General features: G+C 39.0%; 1 protein-coding gene and 1 long non-coding RNA gene across 8 annotated transcripts in view; one reads left to right on the top strand and one right to left on the bottom strand.

Moving 5' to 3' along the window:
- LOC136240094 (uncharacterized) overlaps positions 1-17,272 on the bottom strand; it is a 34,518-nt gene extending 17,246 nt beyond the window's left edge. The window contains exons 1-6 of the mRNA XM_066030941.1: positions 17,131-17,272; positions 15,591-15,654; positions 13,389-13,488; positions 11,166-11,347; positions 11,085-11,116; positions 8,897-8,960 (exon numbers count right to left, since the gene is read on the bottom strand). The gene's annotated coding sequence lies outside the window, so the exon portion shown is untranslated. The remainder of the gene's footprint in view (positions 1-8,896; positions 8,961-11,084; positions 11,117-11,165; positions 11,348-13,388; positions 13,489-15,590; positions 15,655-17,130) is intronic.
- On the top strand, positions 394-3,264 carry LOC136240960 (uncharacterized). 7 transcript variants are annotated; one of them, XR_010694065.1, is made up of 8 exons: positions 394-658; positions 2,038-2,140; positions 2,344-2,427; positions 2,504-2,596; positions 2,651-2,765; positions 2,821-2,892; positions 2,946-3,003; positions 3,056-3,264. It is a non-coding gene; the product is annotated as an uncharacterized lncRNA (long non-coding RNA). The 7 variants fall into 7 exon arrangements; XR_010694061.1 differs by having other exon boundaries at positions 2,228-2,427; XR_010694060.1 differs by having other exon boundaries at positions 2,038-2,159; positions 2,228-2,427.
- Positions 17,273-21,980: the final 4,708 nt, after the last annotated feature.

Here is a 21,980-nt window from a genome sequence, read left to right as displayed (position 1 = left end):
TGGACAAGATATGGAGCTGCTGCAATACGGGCTTTTGCTGGTGGCAGGCATGGTTCATTTGGTACAGCTTTTCTTGATCCTGTAATAGCAGAAAGTCTCAAGATTTTAGTTGGAAAGAGAGTCCTTGATGTTGGATGTGGAGTTGGAGATTGGTGTTGCCTTGCTGCTCAATATGGTGCAAAATCATGCAGTAGATGGTTTTGATATACAACCAGAGATGGTGGAACTGGCTAAACAAGCTACTTCACACTTGGACATGGTCCACATACAAGTTGGAAATGTTGCAGATATGCCTTATGATGATGATAGTTTTGATGTAGCTATTAGCCTCTTTCACAGCGCAACTGGAAGCATATACGGATATATACAAAACAGTCATTTTCAGACGTATACGGAGAATATACAGACAAATACAGAGACGGAGCAAGATGGCAGGCCGTATACAGGTGTATAGCTTGCCAATGAATGACGTTACGTATACGTGAACGCCTTCTTCTGTTCACATAATTGTGGTCAAGACTGACTGCATTGTGTGAAACGTTGTCAGGGGCGAATCACTATTGTGACAAAGAACCAGCCGCAGCTACTGATTGACTGACGCTCGAGTGGCAGTATGGTGCAGCCGAAGCACAGATGGTAGAAGTGACTGATGTTTCGAGTGAGTATTAGTTTGTATGTACAAATATAACAGCAGTTAGCCGCCGTCCTTGTTGAGCTACCAGCGGCCCAATCATAGATGGCTATAGTATCTATGGCCCAACGGGAAGGAAGAACTGGTTTTGCCCACTCTTGGGTAACTCAGGCGCCCTTGTTCGCTTGTCCCTTTTATTCTTTTAGTCAATGGGTCGGGAAAAGAGAATGAACAACGGATGAAAAATGCGGCTAGCTACACTCAGGAAGTAAAGAAAGTCTTTGGGTAACATGCTGCCACAAACAGTGTCATGTAGCTACAGTCTCGGTGGACATGGAACAGACTTAAATGCTACAGATCGTATGTTAGTTATAATTATTTTCAGTTTGTATGAATTTGGTTAGACAATATGAATTCCTAGCCACTCTTTACAAACTTTAGCCAGAGAGATTCTTTGTGATGTACGAAATATCAGCATCATGTTATTAGTAAATTTGATTCAAGGTACAAACGTTAGTAGATTCTTGATGGTAGATATTTAGTAGTGGCCCAACACCGCTTCACATAGTAAAACATCTGTTTTTTTGCTGACCCAATGACTAAACAGTGCTCTAGCTGTAGACTAGTTGCTCACCGCCAATCCATATATGGCAGCATACTTCATCTGTTGTCTGAAGAGAAAGTGGCATGGCCACAACAGACTAGTAGAGTCAATCCAATGGTCCCAGCATAGAATCTGGGCTGGCCTGATTTCTGTGGTCCTGGAACAGAGGTGTAAAACTCCGAGTGGGTCAATGAAGGTGAATCCATGGCAGAATTAAATTTTGTTGAGTCAGTCTGGCAATGCTCACCCCTTCAAAAAGAACAACAGAAGCTTGCACACATGCAGTAATATGCACGGGATTGCTTGAGTGTGGGATTGTAAGGGGTCATTCTTTACACGTACTCATAAAACTGTCAACACGCTTTACTTACCAGTTCTACTCGTCTGGTCTCTTGCGTGGGCATTCTGTGGGATGCTTTGCATCTGTGGGAGCTGGTGCAATGTATTAAGAGACCCATCTGTATCAGATGAGTCCCATACAAATATTAATTATTGTGATATTCCTGTAGTGTGCTTTATTTTAAATCTCTGTACCATGTTATTATAAAGTGCCCAGCTAGTTATTAATATAATAACTACGGTTACAGACAAAAGTGTAACTGTTGCATCTTTGTCTCATCTCTCTTGGGTGTGATGCATGTGACTGACCTAGCCCAAGCCCAAGACAACATGTGGCCATATATACCCCTTAGCTTTGTGTGCTAATAGTTTTGGCAAGAATAAATAATAATTTACTGTAGGTATTGGTATGAATTTTACTTGTGTATACCATGTCCTGTGTACAATACCTCTACTTAAATAGCTGCATGTGGGTCTCAAGAATGCCAAATGATGACACAGGCAATTTTAACTCTTAGGAAGGACGTTGGTGAGCTGTGAAGTCAGATGACCAACATGAAATTGCAGTAAGGGAAAGTCCATGCAGTGAGCCATTACCAATCAGTGTTATTATCACAAGTTTTTAATTTACAACAACTTCATAAATATTGTAGGTTTTTTGACTGTTATATTCAATTACTTGCTAACGATTTACTCAAGACGAGAAAGAAAGCTGATGACTATTTTCTTAAGTTGTAATTTTGTCTTATATCTCTAATTCTGTTCACAGAGCAGCACATCGACACTATGACACCAGCGTTTACAGCATCAACCATGAAGGAGTGAATGAATCGCACAAACAGTTAAAAAAGAGGTGCACATAAACTACAGATAGTCAGATACTGTAATATGCAAGCTGTATTATGTTGACTGCATATGTCCTTTCATAGAAGAATTACATGCAGGACATGGACCTAAGAGAAGAGGGACGATGAAAGTAATCAGGTGTTACACGTCCTACTAACCACTGTGGAGATCTGACAGTATGTGTATATGTGTACCCTATAATAATTGGTGACTGCACTTATGCAATATAGACTTTGGACTGCCTACATTTTTGAAATGCTGGAACATTGAATATAGCATTGAAGGAAAGTGGATATTGTCTACTCCTTTGTAAACTCTGTATGATGTACCTGCTTGGGTGATTCAGTAAGTTATTTGTGCTGCACTGACCCTGTGATTCTAACAATCTTGAATCTTCAAGGTGCACAAGGGCTGAATATCACAGCGTGGTACGTGGCGCACTTCAAGAGCAGTTAGTTTGAGAGATACCGATGTGAGTAGAGTTATACTGTATGGTTTTGCTAATTTTTATCTGATTCACTACAGCAGTCCCATCAATGACTCCACAAGTTCAATGCACCTACTCACCTTGAAACTGGCGTTGGTAAGTATATTTGCAACATGCGAAGTATGAACATTAATGTTAACTATTGCAGATGAAGAAATGATGTGATTGTTCTCAGTATGAAGAAAGCAAGGATTGTGGGTTCTTGCTACACAGCTCATGCAGTGATGATCAGGCAGAACAGTTATAACTGAAAACTCATTGACTATGAGGTTGTTTTACCTTTTTTTTTTTTTCAGTTTCATTATTGTACAACTGTACTTTGTTTTGGCTCACGTGAAATAGCAACAATAAATTGAAAGCAACATCATTAATTAAAAGGGTATTTCAGAAGGGATATGGGCCGTTTTGAGGGCAAGGTGTGGGTTTAGCAGAAACACATACAGCTGTATAGAGGATAGTATGCAGCCGTATTGAGGTATGTGTGACTCTGTGTGGGTCTATAATACGATTATACTCGTGACATATACAGAGGTGCCGTCTAAGTTAAGAGTCCAGATTCGGGACAGACTGATCTATACGTTTGGGTTGACGCTACACGTATGTAATCAGTATTTGTTTATATACGTGTTGTAGACGCTGCTATACTGATCAGTCTATGCCTCTCGTTGCGCTGTGTTTGTTACCTGCAATCTGTCACCTGAAGTGTATGCCAAACACTTTAAAGAGCTTCAGCGAGTGTTGGTACCTGGTGGAAAAGCTATCCATCTTTCACCTTCAGATTGGTGCCACACTGAGATGTACACAAGGATTGAGACTGATCCATCTACAGTAGAAGATGAGATTGCAGAGATACTTGAAACAGTACCCAGATACCCTACCACTGAACAGATCACAGAAGCATTTAGCCATGTCAACAACATTCTTGTACCATGTTTTGCAGCTGATCAAAATGGGAAATTAGTTCATGTCAAGCATCAACCATCTTACATACAGTCAACATAATACATGGAGGAAAACAGAAGTGCTATTGTATCCCAATTTTTTCTACAGTGTTCAATCAGATATTGAACATCTTCAATCAACTGGTGACCAAAAAGAAAATTTCTTTACAAAGAGAGAAGGTCATTATTCAATTGCAAAAATCCCAACATTATGTTAAGCAAGAAAAACATAACAAATCCTGCTTCTTGGGTATGTTATATTTCCAAGCCATGCTGAATGGGATAAGCAACCTCATGCACATATGAGTGTACTTGTAAACATTGTTTGTAACATGCATATGCAGTGTCTACATTCAGAATGCAACAGTGCCAAAACTAGCTTTATATTGTATTTTTCGTTTAAGAATAACAGATTATTAACAATCAGAATCATATATAGCTTGGGAAAATTACTGAAAATGCTCACAACCTAAGGCTCTGTCTTAAATTTAACATAGTACATTTGATAATCACATCCTAAAGTTATATGTAAATTGACATTATAGCTATAGTCCAACATTGGTGACAAACCGTGTTGGGGACATGGGTATGTGTGTGTCTCATAGTGATAGGATCAACCTTAGATCATTTCTTATGTGAGTGATAAACGTCTTATTGATTATTAAGACAATATATAGTATACAAACAGGGGCCTAGACTCAGGGCTACCACTGATAGCAAAAGAGTGATCAGTGCAGGAACCCTGGCAAGGCTTACATTACTTAATTTACAGTACAAAATTAACTACACAGCAACAAAGTTCAGGTCAAGAGGTCCAATAAATCCCACTCCGGGGAAGGCTATAGCTCTAAAATTGAAAATTCTGTAAGAGCAGGAGATGGCAATATGAGCAGCCTGCTCAAACAGTGACTGTACAGTTTTCTTCGACACACAATTGCAACAAGCAGTAGCCACTTGAGCAATTGTTTCTGGCATAAAGTGACCCAGACATCCTATAAGCTATCTCAATAGAAATGAGATCAACAACTAACCCAGTACATTGAAGATCATACAATAAAGAGCCATATCTATCTTCCTTCTGAGCTCGTGCAGTTAATAAGTGTTGCTGGGTATTAGTGGGAATGGTCAGCTCAAACAGGTACATGGAATCCTTAGAAATCAAGACCGAGTCAGGTCTGCTAAGGGAGGTGGAAAGGTTGGTGGGGATACTGCTAGGAGGGCTGACACTGGCAAGATAACCTAGAAGGTCAGCATAAAGTCTGGTAAATGCTTTTAGATTCATTAAGAACCCTATAACTCTGTATGTCTTAGTTACAATGTGCCAGGTGTGTTGCGGGTAGCTTGTCAGGAACATAACTGAATAGTATGCAGTTAAAATTGATGGCAGTAGCTAGCATCTTAACTGGCAAGAGACGTCTTAGTGGAGAATAACTTCATGCAGTATTTGTGGAGAATAACTTAAATGGTCCTTCAAACCCGGACAAGACCCATGACGCAGCGTGATCTATGGATACTAGTTGCCGGTGACGATTTGAGGAAGGAAGCTAGTTCGATAGTAGGGCTTCCATCCATGGGTTACATCATGCAATATACTGCATTAGTCTTGCGTGGCCAGACCGTATATTTTTAGGCACAGGGCTTTGTCGCTTTCAGTATAAGCGCCCGTGCCTAAAATATTTGGTCTGGCACTGTTGAGGTGTGTGCGTGTGTGTGTGTGTGCGTGTGTGTGTGTGTGTGTGTGTGTGTGTATGTGTGTGTGTGTTGACTACAATTCGATTGATCAATCCCAGGAAATCAAGGAATCCATCAGGAAAGCAACAAGACATATTAAGACAGAGCCATGCAAACTTCATATGACACTGATAGAATACAAGTAGGGGGTCAGTAGTGGTCATCTTGGCAGACACACCAAGATTAGAGGTCCCAGTGGTTATTACTGCAATAGCAAGCACTTGAGAAAGTAGATAAATAATATTGACATCGGTAGATGACAAAAGTGGTTCCACGGAATAACCCCAGTTAATCCCCAATCAATGTGTGTACACTTTAATGTTCAAAGAACTACCTGGTTGGCTCCTTGGCAACACGATCACAAGAGTGACTCTTAGTGGTTATGTCTGCATTTGCAGACACATCAGATGGTTCAACATTTTCCTGTAGTGCTATATTTAGCACGCACACTAGGTGTTTTGTTTGTAGAGCACCATGGTAACATGTTGTTTCACATGGTGATATCAAGATATTACAGCACTTGTGTGGACAAAGATCAAACAAATAAGAGTGCTATTAATTCCATACAACACGGTTGGTCACGTGCATAACATTTTTAAATCACCAGAAGTAGCCAAAATGATGCTATCTGTTTATTCTATGACCAACCTTGTAGATATTACCGATTGTGTGATGGCCTAAAATCAATGCAGTTTGATGAACACTTCATACTAAGATAAGTAGAAAGCACTTTAACTAGTTATAGCACCACCACGCTTGTACAGTATGGAAAAATAGCACTTAGGTGTGGTCTCGAGCCAATACAGCACTTGGCTTCACTTCATCATACGATATGATAGTAGTGCTGTGCAATACATATCGATATAATTATTGGAATATCGTGAATTCGTGATACTCTGGCTGTATCGTGATACCGATATCATGCTCGCGTATTGATATTTTGATTACACAACCACAAAAATGTGGAAGGTGTGGAGTAATACAGTAGCTGGTACTAAACCATGAAAACTTATCGACCATCCACGCATTTAATTTAACATGAAGTTCTTTAATTTTTGCACTATAACATTTGTAGCTAGGTTGCTTACCACTTTCCTGAACTCTTTAAAGCTTGTTATATAACAGTGCAATGAGGTGTAGCTGGTATCTAGTTATGAAAATTTATTAGTAGCCCATATGTTTAATTTCACTTTTAGAATAAGTAACATACAGACCCCTTGGGACCAGGGGTGGTCCATAAGTCTGAAAAGTCCATATCTCGGAAACTGTGTATAAAAATTTTACAATATCAGCATTTTAACTACCCTAATTCTACTCTAATAGAGCAGTCATTTTCATAGTTCAAGATCCGGATAAGTGGGGCCCAGTTCCACCGTTTCATGTATCGTATCGGTGACTGCACAGCCATTAGATACAGATATGCTCTTTCAGGTGTATCGCACCATAGATATACGACTCCTAATAGGGATTGGAAACGGTGTCACGTGCCAGAAATAGGCTTGTTTCGAATGTTACAGGTGGTTTCCGTAATTTGTATCGTATATTAATTTAATTGTCCCCTAATGAAGTTTTATAGGTTTTGCGAGAGTGGTTTAGAACCTAAGAGCAAAGTATGCTACAATCCTACTAGCTTTGTTGCACAGCTTTGACATTAGATTAAAGCTTGGAAGACAAACGGTTATGCTAGACAGCAGCTGTGGAGAGTTAGGAGAACAGAAACATGACGGTACAACAACACCTAGCCAAGTTGTAATCAAGGAAATACGCAGCGTTCAAACTAGAGGTGTGGCTTACAAACCATACTGTTCAATTCTAATGACCAATGGGGTTCTAAAAAGCCATGTATCGTCGATACCAGAAGGTATACACAGCAAACAGAAACGTACCTTGGTGTAGAAGCGATACCGAAACGACTGACCTCAGTGCACCCTAATAAAATAGGAGGCTTGTCTTAAAAGCGATACTGCCTTCCACCAAAGCAACTTGTATTGATCAACCTTAGAGAACTTTCATAATTTACTAAACCTACACTCCCAGGCAAAATGATCCTGCAAGAACATTAAACAGTATCTTGCAAGAGAATCTGGTCATTTCTTGCAGGATTTTGTAGGAACCCTGCAAAATCCTGCAAGAACTTTCCAGGATCTTGCAAGAGAGTTCTCTTGCAAGAGAATCCGGTCATTTCTTGCAGGGATTTGCAGGACTCCTGTAGGATCATTTTTGCTGGGCTGATAGTCTACAGTAAAGAGAAATGTTAGTCTTTTCATGCTCTTCAAAGCGGTAACAAGCGAAACACACCTCGTATCTAACCAGTGACGTCAATTGTACAGGTAGTATACTGGGCGCGTGACGCCATTTCCAATCCCTATTAAGAGTCGAATATCTATGATCGCACATTACTAAACTATACGATAGGACTGTGTATTAGGGATCATGAAGGTTTGAGCTTTTTTGACTAAAACTATCACTCCAAAAGCCAGCCTCACAATACCTTCATGGCATCTTGAGTTGCAAAATTAATTTATTGGCATTCCTTGTGTCTTTTTTCTTCCTTTAAACACGGTATGTGCAGGTTTATTAGTCATAATTTTATGGCTATGATTCCTAATCAAATTGAAAATTCCTTCTACTTGAAGTCTCTCTCTCTCCCCTACACCCTCGTCCATATTGCGCTCACGATGATGCTTTAACTAGTATTTACACTACCAGCCACAGAGTGGTATTGTTTTTAAGAAAATGGTGGCAAGAATAATTGACTTACAACACAAAGTTAAGCATGTACATATACGTTCAGGCTCTTTTAGATACTGGTACAGTTTATTAAGATTCCAGTATGATATTTAGGCCCAGGTGCTTAAACAGACTCAGGCATATATTTCTATAATGCTGACACTTGGTTGCGATCTTCACCTGTCTTGGGATGTTTGCACGGTATCTGCACAAACACTGTAAACACATCAGCAATACCACCATTGCTGATCCTACAATAACAATACAGAGAATTGTATGTACATTATGATGCGTAATGCTGTGTTGTCTCTACAGTACCTTGAAAATCAGTTATTGGTAAATGTAGTGCAATTATCTTTTTATTGTGGCTATACACATGTAAGAATGATGTAATTACAACAGAAAATCCATTAGAAACAAAAATATACACAGTTGTGGTACATATACTACTATAACACAGTAGCTGCACTTTGTGGTCATTACATTGGAAAACCCAAAATACAACTATGGCATAACTTCCTAGAATTACTGGTCAGCAGTTTTCACTAAAAGGGGTGCAACGCCCACTCACTTACTTACTCACTCACCATATTTTACTGCCATTAAGAACATAATGTTTTCCATCATCAGAACTGCTCAACTTCTGATAGACTGTAACAATGACACAAAATGATGTAGACATACTATCATTATTATCAAATGAAATATAGATACTTTTATTGTTATTTGAAGGAAACACATGTCAGAATACATCCTGTATTTTCAACGTCATGAATTTTATTTCACTATTCCTTGTGAAATTAAAGCTGTGTTGGCTGCCAGTTTAATACGTAATACATTATTGGTCAATTAAGCCCACTGCTTTTCCTACATCAATACTTTACAATTGACTGTTTTTATTTGAGAAAGCTGTACAGAGTGACCAAATACAATGTGTCAGCCCACCCACCATATGTCACAATTCGTGTAACTACCCATAGTTCTTGAATCAATAGCTTCTCTGGGAAGGTTTCACAGTATTATTAAATATCTCAGATCATCTTCATATCACTATGTACATAACCTTTGAAATGATATACCAAGAAGGTGAAACCTTTTCTTAAGTTAACACTAGTGACATACAAGACTATTGCTATGAGGTGTATATTATTTCTCTTATCTGTTATCATGTCTTACCACAAATGATTTAACTAATAACAGTTGGTTTGTGAATAGGAAAAGAGGTAGTTAAGGTATAAATCATCATAACTACACTTGTTAAGAAGCCAACTAGCTTCATCATTCACTGCATGCAGTATGGTACTGCATGCTACACACATATTACAACACTACATAAGTGTGCATATTTTGTACATTACATGCATGTACACTACACATAACACACCACACACATGTACATGCACGCACACACCCACCCACACGCACACACAAAGCAAAGCCTTCAGCTGCCGCTACGCGGTCACACTGCCCAGTGGCCAGCACTGGGGCACCTGTGCGCTACTCAATGGCGGATCTGGGATGGGGCATTTGGGGCAAATGCCCCCCCTTCACATTTCTGATAAAATAGCTACTAACTTTATGCCAGGCCAAGAAGCTCATGAAAATCTGCACATTTTACTACAAATTCACCTGAAACCAAAGTGAAACTAACTGTGAATTTGTCGGCACCTACTGTAGCACCTTTGTGCGTACTAAGCACCTCTAAAATAATTATCGTGTTGCATATGTTTAAGACATTTAAAGCCTTTTAAACAGCTTTTAAGGTTTCACAACCATCTGAAAAGGACAAAATGGCAAAACTAAACAGTGAGACACTGCTAAACGGTGATTATTTGCTGCTTCAAAAATGCAGGACTGAACTAGAGAATCTGGCTCTCCCCAACTTAACCTGTTTGTGCCCCTCCCCTTGCCAACTCCTGGATCCGCCCCTGCTACTCAGGTGCTATGATTCAGCTCAGGCATGCCCTCCTGGGGCAGGACTAGTAACCCGCAAGAGGCTGTACCATGTCTCACAGGTGAAGGTGTGGGTACCCAAAGTCCCACCTGGACCTTCAACTGCTATATGAGACATGGGCAATCGAGCATTTGCTTCCCCAGTTTACACCAGATACCCAATGATGTTATAGCTGGGCAGGCTGCTTACAGTACCAAAGTGGCCCAGCTGGGAATCAAACCTGGAACCTTTCAATTATAAGGCCAATGCCCTAACCACTTGGCTATATGCTGCCCCCCCCCCCCCCCCACACACTCCGGCACACACGCACGCACGTACGCATGCACATGCACACACCTCCAAGAAAGTTTTTTACTGGTATCTTGGCATCTTCAAAATATACCTATAATCAGTGGCGGATCCAGGATGGGGAATTTGGGGCAAATGTCCCCCCCCCCCCCCTCACCTTGTGGAGGAGGCAGCCATGCTTCTGATTAAAATAACTACTAAACTTTAGTCAGGCCAAAGACCAGTTTATCAACTCATGAAAATATGCACATTTTACTACAAATTCACCTGAAAGCAAAGCAAGCAAAAGTCAAACTAACTGTAAAATTGTCACCCAGTACATTCTCCGTACTAAGCGCCTCTAAACATAATTATCGTGTTGCTGTTATTTAAGACATTCAGAGCCTTTTAAACAGCTTTTAAGACTTCACAACCATCTGAAAATGGCAAAAATCAAAAGTGAGACACTACTAAGAGGTGATTATTTGCTGCTTCAAAAATGCAGCACTGAACTAGAGAATCTGGCTCTCAATCCCCAACCACCTACAACTTACCCTGTTAGTGCCCTCCCCTCCTGGATCTGCCCCTGTATAAGTTGTGATACACAGATTATTACCCAAAGTGAGTATACCAACCTACTGTGTCTGATGCCTTGATTCCCATCTTCTTTTCTGGTTTAAATTACCAGGATACTCCTGGAAACGATTGCTCCGCAATAAACGCTGACACTTGGTCGCGATCTTCACCAGTCTTGGGATGTTTGCACGGTGTCTGCGCAAACACTGTAAACACATCAGCAATACCACCATAGCTGATCCTACAATAACAATACAGAGAATTGTATGTACATTATGATGTGTAGACCAGTGCTCGAATTGTAAATTCATATGAGGGTATACTATCAAGGACAGATCCAGGATTTTGCTAAGAGGGGGACACAGGTATAGAAGTCATTCCACAGGGGCGTCTGGATTCAGTGGAATGGAATGGTGGACTGGAATGGTGTAATGGACTGGAATGGCGGAATGGACTGGAATAGTGGACTGGAATGGAATGGTGGAATGGAACGGAATGGTGGAATGGAACGGTACTTTCAATTGGTAGTCACCTCTTTATAAAGACCACCTTCTAACAAAGACCACCTCTTTATAAAGACCGTTTTACTTTAATGTTTAAAATGCTGCTATCTTGTTGTTTTAGAGTGTATCCCCATAGAATGGTCTTATTGATCAGTTGTACGCCACATGCTTAGAAAATCAGAGTGATATCTGATTTGTAATACAGCAGTATACCCCATGCAAAAACAGTTTGGCTGTATAAAGTGACGTCCCAATCAAACTAAAAGTAACTGACAACTAAAGGAGCTATTATTTGGGTGAGGCCAAGAAATACTGACAAATAACTTGCTATAATTTATAAAAATTTAGTCCATCATCATTCATTCGTACAGTCTTGCTGCATTCCTAATTAATTCCCTGCAACTCTAATTGGCTAGTAATTTATTATTATTAGCACTTTACAGTGACCAGCACTGAAGGTCTGACAGCAACATGTGCTACAGCCTTAGGATCACCTAACCTAATTCAAGGACTTATAGAACTAGCTGCCTTTTTTCTCCTCTACAACACCGGACTATTGAGAAAGGTACCAATTTACTAGCCAATTGGGAATTAATACAGTCAGACTACACAAGTCAATGATAAAGGACCAAAATTATACTTAGATTCCAGTACATTCATTTCTAGATATTAGCTCCTTTAGTTGCCAGTTGCTTTTAGTTTCGTGGACACATATTTTTTTGTATAGCCAAGCTGTTTTTTTTTTGTATGGGGTATATAGCTATTACTATATTGTATCATAAATCAGATATCACTGGCTTTTCTAGGGGACATAACATGTCGCACACAATTCATCAATAAGACTGTCTTATAGGGCTCTAAAACAATCATTCAGATATTAAAGTAAAATGGTCTTTGTAAAGAGGTGGTCTTTGTTAGAAGGTGGTCTTTTAAAAGAGGTGACCACTAATTGAAATTCCCTAAGTACCGCTCCATTCCACCATTCCATTCCATTCCACCATTCCAGTCCATTCCACCATTCCAGTCCACCATTCCATTCCACTGAATCCAGACGCCCATTCCACAGTGTGCAAAACACACTGCGAAATGCAAAGCATGAGCTTTGTAGGAGGTCTGGGGGTATGCTCTCCTGGGAAATTTAACATTCTGAGATTGAATTTGGTGGCAATATTGACTGAACTTGGTTGATAGTTCAACACTGGAAGTATGAATACTAACAGTATAGCTACTGAACTAAAAAGCAAAATTATAGCTATAGTGTAAAGGCCTAGGCTGCTCCCCATAGAAATTTTGAAAAATTAACATTCTGAAATTATATTTGGTGGCAATCTTGGCTGAAATTTGCTGAGTTCAATACTGGGAGAAGTATGAATGCTAACAGTAGCTATATACTGAGCTACATAACAGAATTATTTAGTATAGTATAAGATTTCCTCAATAAAATTTTGAATAATCAACTTTTTGAGATTGAATTTGGTAGTGATTTTGAATAAATGTTTATGAAAATTCAATGCAGAATATTATAAAGTCTATAAGGGAATTTTGAAAAATTTACTTTTTGAGAATGATATTGATAGTAATTTTGACTGCCATTCACGAGAAACATGAATATTCTTTGCAGCATCTAGCTACACCTAAAGATAGTAACTTTTTACAACCCAATAATTATGATTTAGACAAATAAGCCCACGTGGGAACATTTTTTATCCAGCCACATTTCTGGTTCCAACTACATAAATGTGTCACTGTTAGTTGGTACTTGCTCTGTATATACACTACCATCATTATATGACTCTTCTTCTTCACTGCTTTAATTTGCTGCCTTTCATCATCATCAGCTGATTCATCACCAGTTACTTCCTTGGTAGACACATGCAGCCTACAGTAGAGGGGGTGTATAATATAGTTCTACATATAAATCTGGCTAATGTAGATTGCATACTTGCAAAATTAACTATCACTTGTTTAATTCCAATTAATGCACACATCCCAATTAATACACACCTCACGAAAGGAATTCTGTATTGAGGATAGTGGGATTAGCTTCCTTTGGGGGATCAATTGGCTCGAGAATCACGTTACACCAAGTGAGAATATGTAGTAACTAATGTTTTATGGATGTTCTTTGCTGAGGGGTATTATAGCAATACTGTAGCTACCTTTAATATGGAGGACTCAACAGGTTAATTTTCAGGGTTCATTGTCATCAAGTGGATGCATAAAGGTTGGCGTCCCACAGGGTTCTATTTTGGGACCTTTACTTTTTTTCCATTTATGTTAACGATTTACCTAATGTTATATCTTTGTCTGATGTTAACATGTTTGCTGATGACACTGAAATTCATTTTAGTCATAGGGACCTCTTAACTGTGGAGCGGACACTTCAGGCTGATATTCAGAATGTCTCCTTTTGGTTAGTAGCTAATAAATTAAAGCTTAACATTGTTAAGTCACTATGTATGTTAATTGGTTCTCGTCAGAGAATCAGTGGAAAGAGTCTTAACTTGTTCCTTGATAATTCAGCTCTAAAGCAAGTTTCTGTTGCAAGGTATTTGGGAGTGTACTTTGATCGTTATCTTACCTGGGACTCTCACATTAATTATGTACTTCAAAGAGTTAGAAGAAAACTTTATATGATTAATTGACTAAGACCTGTTGCTCCTAGGGAGCTTCACCTTTTGTATCAAGCATTTGTATTACCCATTTTTGACTATTGCGATACAGTGTGGTCTCCATCAAATGCCTCCTGTATTCGCAGATTGGAGAGAGTTCACTCCAAGTTTTTGTCTTCTTTGCCACCTTTTCATAGCTCAGATCTAGGCATAACTCTGGTTGAACGAAGAACCTTTCATACAGCTGTTCAGGTTTTCAAAATATTGCACAATGTTTCGCCTACATATATGCAAGGACTGTTTTCGTATGCTACTGATGTCACTGGTCGTTCTGGACGAAATCCCCACCGTTTGTATGTTCCTAGAATCAGAACCAACTATGGCAAGAGATCTTTACGGTATCGGGGAACCTTGATATGGAACCGTCTATCTGCTATGTTGTACAATGCCACCTCTGTCAGACAGTTTAAATCATTATTTTGTTCTTAGTAAATTTATTTTTGTTTTGTGTGCTGTACTATTTTGTGTTGTTTGATTGCATGTAATTTCACAGGGCACAGCTGAAGAACAGCCTCTTCGGCTGATGCTGTTTTCCCTGTATAAATACTACTAAATACTAAATACCTTATACTGTAATACTTAGCTAGGCTATCAAGGTATACTAATTTACAAAAATTGTTATCAAGGTATACTTCGTATACCCTCAATTCGAGCACTGGTGTAGACTAATGCTGTGTTGTTTGAGCTTGTCTCTACAGTACCTCGACAATCAGATAGCTATTGATAAATGTAGGCCAATTATACATAATAGCTTTTTATTGTGATTATATAGTCCAGACACCTCAACTCTCACGCATTACGCGTGAGACACACTCATTGGATTGTTGTCTCAAGCATGGTTTTCCATCTTATGTATTGCAATTCCTGGAAAATTAAGCTCTTATGTAAGTTAATTTCACTTCCAACCTCTTGGAAAAGCACTAAACAGTGCTCTGATGGCTAAAAATGGAGAAGTATAACTGAAAATAGCCAAAGAAAGTTGCAAATTTTGCAATTTTTACAGGAATTTTTCTACTAAGACGAGACCTCACGCATAAGTAAGCAAATCTCACTCATTTTATCCTCAGGTCTCACTCCTAGTGCACTTTACAGGTTGAGGTCTCTGTATATACATGTAAGAATGATGTAATTACAACAGAAAATCCATTAGAAACAAAAGCCATACATGCAGTTGTGGCCATATATAACACACTGTACACTTTGTGGTCATTACATTGGAAAACCCAAAATACAACTATGGCATAACTTCCTAGAATTACTGGTCAGCAGTTTTCACTAAAAGGGGTGCAACGCCCACTCACTCACTTACCATATTTTACTGCCATTAAGAACATAATGTTTTCCATCATCAGAACTGCTCAACTTCTGATAGACTGTAACAATGACACAAAATGATGTAGACATACTATCATTATTATCAAATGAAATGTTAGATAATTTTATTGTTATTTGAAGGAAACACATGCCAGAATGCATCCTGTATTTTCAGTCAATGTCATGAATTTTATTTCACTATTTCTTGTAAAATTAAAGCTGTGTTGGCTGCCAGTTTAATATGTAATACATTATTGGTCAATTAAGCTCACTACTTTTCCTACGTACATCAATACTTTGCAGTAAGACAACAGGCAGCAATCATCTTCCCAGTAACAAGATGTGGTATATACTTGGTTTCTGTTCCTCATTACCATATAATAATATCCCTTTGTAACCTATAGACTGTACAGAGGAGGATGTTTATCACTGATGAATGTCGTACACCCCGAAACATTAAAACCTCGATGATAATGTCCTTTGGTCATTATGACTGAAATCAGCAAAATGTGTTCAGCTTCAAAATGATTCATGCCCTTTGAAGTGTGAGATTGTGTCACAGCTTACTCCTCAATAACAATGATTAGGCAGCTCTGCTTCAAGTTACGAAGTCGGCTTGTGCTACTGTACACCCCGAAGAAAACAACCTTGATTTTGCATAGCTACCTTGATTTTTTTAATTACTAAGAAACACCTAAGCTTGAGTTGTAGGATACTTCTGACTCTTTGTGAGGTTTTTACTACCTTTTTTTAATATGACCCAGTGGCCACCTCCAGTAGGTCCCAAGCATACCAAAGTTAGACATTCCAGACCGATTTTTAAATTTTGGAAAAATGGGCTTTTTATATGCTGAATAGATAGAGTATTGATTGTCGATCTCAGAAATATATAGTTTGTTGGGTTGGAATTAGCTACTTTGGCATGCACAGTGCTTAAAAACTGAAAAAAGGTACATTTTTTCTCCAGGGCTCCCCATACATTTTACAAGGAAAAATGGCACAATTGAATCAGGAAGCCATCTAGCAATCTGGACTATCTTGAAACTGCAGTTGCTCCTAGCTGCAAATTTGTACATGTAATGAGAGTAACTTCAGGTCTTATTGGATCTCAGCGATCTTTGTATGCTTTGTGGTGAGCAAATATGTTTCACCTACTGCACACTTCTCAATACAGTGGTGTATACTCATAGGCAAGTGGCTATCTCAAGTTGGTAAAAACATCAAGTTAACAACTTATAAAGGTAAACAACTAAAGTGGAGGTGCCACAATGATGCAACAATACCTAAGGTGGAGTTGTGGTTTCAATTATGGCATTGTTATGCCGACTTTGAAGTGGTTTATACTTTTGAGCTGATGACACAGCCATCAGAAAATTGCTCTGGAGCTGAAAATCGCTAACCCGAGTGAAGTAACTACGCACTTTAAAGTAAGCACCAGTGACTACCTTCAACCCGACAGTACGTTTTTTAAAGTTTTAAAGTATTCTACATACATTACAAGGTTTGAAAAGATTACAAAACAACACAGAACTTACTTATATGTAACGCACACGATAAAACTAAGATTTTCATGATGCTCAGCGTGTGGACAAACCCCACAGCGATTTTCATCCTCATTGGAGCTCGGACGACGAAGTTAAACACGAGTTATCATTTTGTGCCAGGGCTCTATTTGGGAATATACGGAGAATTTTTTTATTAAAAAATCTCGGATACTGGAATGCCTACCAAAGTTGTTCCTTTGTGACTTCATAAATAAGAACTGAGACTGTTATAAATGTTTTTGGTCCCAAGGTGCCCTACTTTGAAGTTTCACTTATGGTGTATATAGCTAATTTAATATTTTCTGGTTATGATCTAATTTGTGGTATTACCATATAAATGAATGGCTCATACGATATCTCAGTCGGACCAGCTACTATATCGTGTCATAATGACTTCTGTTGAAGTGACTATGCCAGTGCAGACTTGTGGACATTTCACTAGTGGAACAAAATATGGAGATGAAGGAGTTACAGAGTTTGCTGGTGGCAGGCATGGTTCACTTGGAGCAGCTTTCCTTGATTCTGAAATAGCAGAAAATCTTAGAATATTAGTTCCTGGAAAGAGGCTCCTTGATATTGGATGTGGAGTTGGAGATTGGTGCTGCCTTGCTGCTCAATATGGAGCAAAATCAGTAGATGGTTTTGATATACAACCAGAGATGGTGGAACTGGCTAAACAAGCTACTTCACACTTGGACATGGTCCACATACAAGTTGGAGATGCTGCAGATATGCCTTATGATGATGATAGTTTTGATGTAGCTATTAGCCTCTTTGTTACCTGCAATCTGTCACCTAAAGTGTATGCCAAACACTTTGAAGAACTCTATCGAGTGTTGGTACCTGGTGGAAAAGTTGTTTTACTGTCACCTTCAGATTGGTGTCACACCAAGCTGTACACAAAGATAGAAGCTGATCCAGCTACAGTAGAGAGTGGGATTGAAAAAATTATTGCATCAGTACCCAGGTACCCTAGTGTTTCCCAGATTGCTGAAGCTTTCAAAGATACCAAAAGCATCTATATAACTTGTTTTGCAATAGATTGCAATGGCAAATTATTCCATGTCAATAATGTCAGTCAGCTCACCAATGGCCAGCCTATATGGAGGCAAACCGAAGTGATGTTGTTTCCCAACTTTTTCTACAGTGATAAAGCAGATGTTGAGCATCTTCAGTCCACAGGCTTCCACATTGACCGCGTAGAAAACTACTGTACAGATGAGAAAAGGTTGGCATACAATGAAAAGAGCCCATCCCTTCCACTGGGCAAGGAATTTGTGATATATCCACCAGCTTGGGTGTATTTTGTTTCTAAGTCATGTTAACTGCAACAACAGTAACAAGAAATTTTGTAATACGTAGTTTGACTCTTTAGTGTATGTTTCCTGACTGACATTTTATACATTCATTTATATCTGTTGTTGTAGTACATACCCCTGCCCTGACTACCAGGCATGACCATAGTCTTACAAGCAAACAATAGGGAACACCATATGCATATATATATATACACTTCACGCTTTTAGATAATGTGCAAGATGGATGGTCTAAACAGCAGATTACTAAATCCAGGCCCCTGCAAATGTCTCACTCTCCTGGGGGCCCTGGCCTAAATTCAAAGCTTCGGATTGGTTACTCAGCCTCCCTTGGCCCAGTGGACTTATTGTTAACTAGTGAACTCTATATGAGTCATCTGTAAGGTATGGTACAGTCTTTTCCACAGGGTATTGGTCCTGCTTAACTTTCACAGTCCAAAAAATCTATGCAACTATACATACCACACCTAATAATGTACATCAACCGCCTATAGCTATTAACGTATGCCTGCCACATCTATTAATGTGACTTCCCAAAGAAAAGTCATGATCAGCTTGCAAAATCCAAAAAATATGTACACAACTATGCACCTACCACACCCAATAATGTACATCAACACACTTACAAGAAACTCCATTTTACAGTGTATTGTTTCCACAAATTCCATTTAGTTGGTTCCAAATAAGGTATACCCATTAGCTAAAGTTAAATACCACACTATAACACTGGAACTACAAATATTGGATGAGTTTGATAAGTGCAACCTCGACTCAATAGTTGATTACATTTCTTTTGTATTGTAATTCTGTTTTATCACATTCAATCCAGTGACTCTAGAGTAGTTACACACAGTATCTAGCGACCACTACAGTATAATGATATAAGATAACTCTTCTGTCAACAAGTTTCCTTATTTTGAAACTAACAAAATGGAAATACATAAAACAGTAAAATTAGATATAAGAAATTACTTAATTACAACAGCACGATGTCTCCACCATATGAATATAAAAAAGCACTTTGAGCATGTGGCATTATCAGCAAATATATAACTATGTCCACTGATTCTTGGAAGACAACAGTTCCTGTATTGGCTCAGCAGGGTAGTACATGGCCCCAAAGGAATTGCCTGGTCAATTTGTATAATATGTACCTGCTTAATAATTTACTGCACAGTGAGTTGTTGGTGCAGGTGATCAAGTAACGGCAACCTTTAACCACCTTGTATAATGAATCTTTGAGAGGAGGTATTATTCCATCTGCATGGAAACAATCCAACATCACCCCAGTACATAAAGGAGGTTGTACTGATGACCCTATAATAGGCCCATCTCTGTAATCCCTGTGGTTGCTAAGGTGTTTGAAAAGATAATGTCCACCGAGTTATATTCTTATTTAGAGGTAAATAAACTGCTTCACCCTTACCAGGGTGCTTTCCAATGTGAAAATCTACAGAAGACATCTTGTTAGTTGCTGTTAACTACATTGTTATTATTGTTATTATCTACTTTACCAGTTAGGCACTGGAGGGTGTTAATTCTTTTGACTCTGGTCAGTCAGTATGTGCTGCATTTTTGGATCTGAAGAAAGCCTATGATTCACTAGATCTAGGGACCCGCCGATTATGCTCATTATTTTACCTATTATGCTATGCTGCACTGCTCAAAATTTTGCCTATTATGCTTAAATTAATGCTCAATATTTACCTATTATGCTCAATATTTATACCTCAGTTCTCATGTTTTTCTAGTAAATTTGCACTTTATGGGAAAACAGTAAGTTGCTGAAGCATAGACTCTAAATCCCTGCTTGTCAAAATCCAAGTCACGGAAAAGATCGATATACTCTAATAGAACAGTCAGCTGTCTATTATTTTCTGACTGTTCTATTAGAGTATATCGATCTTTTTCTGTATTAAATATATATTTTGATAAGCAAGAATTTATGGTAATGCACAAGTGTTCTGCCTATTATGCTAGCATTATGCTCAATGCTTTCAGGCACCTATATGCTCATTATTATGCCAGCATAATCGGCGGGTCCCTAACTAGATCACTGCATCTTACTACAGAGACTAAAGGAGCTCAACGTTACTTCTGCTGTATTAAAGTGGTTTCAGAATTATTGAGTGGGACGATTCATCATGTTAAATGATCTGAATCATCTGATCGGTTCTCTGATTGGCAGCCAATGTTGGGTGGTATTCCACAAGGAAGTTGTTCTCTTGGGCCACTGCTATTTCTGATATATATGAACAAGTTGCCACTGCAAGTTACAGATGGGTTATTGGTTCAGTGTGCTGATGACACCACTCTGATCTGCTGTGGACCCACCCCTGCAGCAGCTGCTTTAATGAATTCTCGACTGGATGGGGACATGAGTGATGCGTGTAACTAATCACTGGACTGGACTGGACTACTGGACTGCCAGGACTGGACTACTGGACTGCCAGGACTGGACTACTGGACTGACATATTTTTGGTTTTTACACATTTTTAGGTTGGTTTTATTTAGCCAAGGGCCTTCAGAATAGTTGCAGTCTACTACTAAAATGATGAGTGTGAGGAGTGGAGTAAGCAAAAACTGACTTCTAGTAATTTCACTACTTGTTATGTTCTTCTACAATCAGGACCACCCACAGGGGAGGGGGGACTGGGGAATTTTGCCCCCAAGTCCAAGCCTGAAAGGGGCCCCCATCAAGGTCCCTTTGAATATCTGTTTAAAAGATCGATATACTCTAATAGAGCACTCAGATCTTGATACTCTAATAGAGCAGTCACAGTATTCATCAGAGGAGCAGTGTAACAAGCTTATAAATAGGGAGATATAGTTGGTGAGGGGTAGCTATTGTCATTGTCAGCTTGTAATGACTTTTTTTTTTTTTTTTTTTTGGTCTTCAACTTACAGCTATAGGCTGAAGTTTTGTATTCAGAGTGGAACCCTCCTTGTCCCTGGGGCCCCACTTTAACTCTTTGCCCTGGACCCCTTAATTTCTCTGGGCGGCCCTGTCTACAATACATATACCTATACTCCTTATCAGTATGCTGCAGGAAATGTGCTAGTTATGGTTAACCAACGATAAAGTCTTGGAGATAGTGGGTGATACATGAAGAAGCATCTATTCTCAGTATAGTGTCAAATTATATAATTGTGTTTGAAGCACACTAGCATGCCAACCTACATGGGGGAATGCCTCCAGAAAAGTTTTGAAAATTAGGTTCTCTATACAATCTATGAGAGCATTTTCAGCAGTTTTAAGACTGAATCAGATTCTCATGTCAGCATTATGATCTTTTCAGCTGTAGTTAACACACGCGTATAGAGCTGACAACTCCGTAACACGTGATTTTATTGTACACAAAATAATCACATGCGTAAGGAAATTAAACGGCTTCGTTGTGTAAGCCACTGCGACGCATTATCCCTTTAAACATTACACAACACAATACAGTATTAACAAATCAACTCCTCTTTGCATCTTCTAATCTGTCTCAGAGGTGGAAACAAGTATATCTAAGTAGCAG

Source organism: Dysidea avara, chromosome 12 (genome assembly GCF_963678975.1).
Source record: "Dysidea avara chromosome 12, odDysAvar1.4, whole genome shotgun sequence".
In the NCBI taxonomy this organism is placed as follows: domain Eukaryota; kingdom Metazoa; phylum Porifera; class Demospongiae; order Dictyoceratida; family Dysideidae; genus Dysidea; species Dysidea avara.
This window is presented reverse-complemented; position numbering and strand designations above follow the sequence as displayed.